This window comes from Gastrolobium bilobum, unplaced genomic scaffold, assembly GCF_033153095.1.
Source record: "Gastrolobium bilobum isolate Gb01-03AN ecotype WA unplaced genomic scaffold, APGP_CSIRO_Gbil_v1 utg29204, whole genome shotgun sequence".
Taxonomy (NCBI): domain Eukaryota; kingdom Viridiplantae; phylum Streptophyta; class Magnoliopsida; order Fabales; family Fabaceae; genus Gastrolobium; species Gastrolobium bilobum.
Genome location: NW_026895370.1, coordinates 93176 through 96530, shown reverse-complemented (window position 1 = coordinate 96530; position 3355 = coordinate 93176). Strand labels below are relative to the sequence as shown.

At 37.6% G+C, this 3355-nt stretch overlaps 1 pseudogene; it reads right to left on the bottom strand.

The window, feature by feature from the left end:
- Window positions 1–209: 209 nt before the first annotated feature.
- On the bottom strand, window positions 210–2423 carry LOC133307604 (alpha-amylase-like; annotated as a pseudogene).
- Window positions 2424–3355: the final 932 nt, after the last annotated feature.

Sequence of the window (3355 nt, the reverse complement as noted above, 5' to 3'; positions counted from 1 at the left end):
CTATATATCATATTATCATTTATTTATTCTTTCGGATAAATCATATAAACTCTGAAGCGGACCATATGCATCTTCTCAATTATTAGCATTCCCATATTCGTTCAATATATAATTTTCAAATAAACATTCTTGAACGAAGGATACAAATGATTTTGGCTTTCAGCCTTTCGTAGTACCATTCGTATTTATTTATATATAGACCACGAGAATTTATTTTGTGATCGTCTACAATGGGCATGCCATATTATTCTAGTTTTATGTTACTCTAGTAAATAGAAAGAATGCATGTATATCTAATAGTGTGATGCTTCACTTTCTTTCCCACACAGCGTAGTCTTGTCCATTGGTAGCGACCTGAACATTAGGTGGAAGCAGGTTTCCGAGATCAAGTTTGGGTCCAATCTTGACAATGATCTTGTTATCAATCTCAGCCATGTAGAGATCAGCCTCAGCTGCTAGAATATTCACAGTGCTTGTAGGGTTAATTCCATTCCTCTTCCTTATTTCTATCAACTTCTTAATTTATCGGCTCCTTTAGCCCCCATTCGATGTAGTGATCATAGAACTGTATGCACAAACAACACATATATATAGTTAACTACAATCTAAAAGTAAGGAATTAACTGTTTAATGAAATGTTACATACAATTGTGGGGTGACCAGGATGTGTGAGAATGTAAACATAACCCAACATGACTTTATCATCAGGGAAAGGCCATGTTCTCTGAGACCAAGTGTCATGGTTGTCCACAAAGGTAACAGCATTTGAAGGCTTGGTTCCAATCATTCCAGGTGGTTTCCCATTAGCGTCTTTCATCCTCCAAAGTTCACCTTGAACAGCAGCACCAAGAACCATTTTGGTTGTGAAGTCAAAAGCAGTGACAGCACCACCTGCGGCATCAACCCAATTAACCAAGGTTGCACGGTGTGCATCTTGGTTAGCCAAGGGTCTTCCATCTTGACCCCTTGAGACATTCTGGTAAAGCTCACCAACTGCAAAATCAGGTGAGGTTTGTTCCATGTAGATTTTGGTGAACCTTGGAGCATACCCAACAACCATATCTAATCTCCATCCAGAGAATCCAACCTCTGTTTTCAACCAATTCATCCAATCTGATAGCTCTTTTTGTACCTTGGGATTGGTGTGGTCAATGTCAGGGGCAAGCCACATGTCCCCTCCTGTGTCGGGGTTCCCTGTGCCATTGAATCGAACATCTGTGCTGCAAATGTAGGATACATCCCAATCAAGACGAGTGTCAGGAGTACCACCTTCGAAGATGCTAAGTCCTCTGTTGTCTAGCCTCTCTGCTGTTCTGTGGTTTATGACTATGTCAGATATTGATTTCACTCCTCTCTCGCGGAATGCCGCAATTAGTGACTTCAATTCCTCCTTATTACCGTACTTGGATGTGTCAAGGTCATATAGCCTTTTGGGCAAGTAACCTTCAATGAATACAAATGTCTAGTTATAAAAGAAACATATCATGGTCATATATAATATAAAGCTACTAACGTGGTTCTCATAATTTCTTAAATTTTTTAGTTAGAATTTTTTTTTTTTATATTATATCGAAGTCTATGGGACTAAGTGGTCACGAATGTAATTTTTATCTAAAAATTTAAATTTTTAGATTGAATTAGATCTTTAAAGAAGAGCTGTACAAATAAATTTTATACGGAAGTGTCAATTTTTAACTCTAATTATTTCTTTGAGGTGAGTCGTTAAGTATCCTTATAAATTTCAATTTTTTAAATCAATTATAAGACTAATCCCAAATTAGATTTAATGACAGTTAAAACTCTTCACGGCTTCTAAAAAATGTATCTGGTGGAAATATTTTCTCCCCTCCTACATAGCATATATTCGCAATTGAGCTACATCCATTAAACAGATATGCATGACTTTTGAAATTCATCAAAGTTTTCATTTAACTCGAACCGCGTGAGGTAGGCCAGAGTGGCTAAACGATTATCTATCAAGGTAGTTAAAGTATTCTATTGACTCATTTAAGTGAATTGAGAAGTAGTTACCTTGAGGACCATCATCGTGAGAGTTAGAGGGAGGAGGAAGCCAAACATACTCAACTCCAGCATCTGCTATGTCAGGAACCAAGGTCTTAAGGAAGTTGTACCATCCTCCTGCTTTTTCACTTGATGCCCAGTTGAACCCCTATAGTACAAACACATGTTCATCTTATCAAACACTACCCACTACAAGGAAAATAAAAATTAAAAAAAGCACTTGTAGTTGCGTGTATGATAGTATTTGACTGATGAATGTTGATACCTGAAATAGTATGGCAGGGGAAGAGAAAGAAGGGAAAAGAGAAATGCAAAGACAGAAGAAGCAGAGTGAAGGGAGAAACTTCATGTTCTATATTTTTGTGTTGAAGAGGGGTGCTTCTATCTGTGGCCTTTTAAAGGCATCCTTGGGTCTTTGGGTGCCAAGGTTGTCAAACAATTGCTTGTATAGTTAGGTCTGAAACATGGTGCTACGCGGAGAACGATTTCAACGTTTGACTAGTAAAACAGATAAATGGAACTATCCACTCTAATCAGGTTCAGAGAATGTTCTAGCTAATAAGGGATGGCACTATATGGAAATCTGCAAACATATATCCAATTAGTGGAAAATAGTAAAATTTAATAGCTGTTTTGAGCAGATGATTGCGGTAGGATAATATCATTTTGGGAATGGATTTAGAAGTTTGTAGTTAAGAAGAAAATTCAAAGAAATACTATTCCAAAAGAGTAACTGGCCTATGTCATTATTAGTTCTAGTGTTAAGTGAAGAGATGATGATGATTTAGTGTTTGAAAATTGTCAAAAGGTAGGAAATCATGGGCCAAACGTAAGAGCTTAGAAATTAATGACGGAGTCAACTGGTTCCCATACTTCTCAAATGGTTCCAATTTACTATTCTAAGAATCTCACTGTTACGTACACCTATTTTGGAAGAAAATAGAGAATTTGAGTTCAATTGAGAGAAACAAATGTACACGAATTGTAGAGAAACAAAAGATGAAAGGAACATTAAAATCAATCCGCCGGCAGCCAACAATAGATTTTCCAGACGGAAGAGGGACCATATCCCATGTGCCATTAGGCTGAAGAGCACTCATTTCATCAATCGTAGCTTGTCTCCATCCGGAATGTGAAAGTGCTTAAACTGTAGTCTTGAGAATAGATACAGAAGATAAAAAGGGAAGACATGCAAAATATGATGGAAAAAGATGATGGTAACTAATATTAACTGAATACCTGGCAGGAGGGCGGGTATCACGGGTACCTTTACGGAGAGCAATGGGAAGGTCACTAGCCGAAGGTGGGACCGTACTCAAGGGAGAAAATGCAG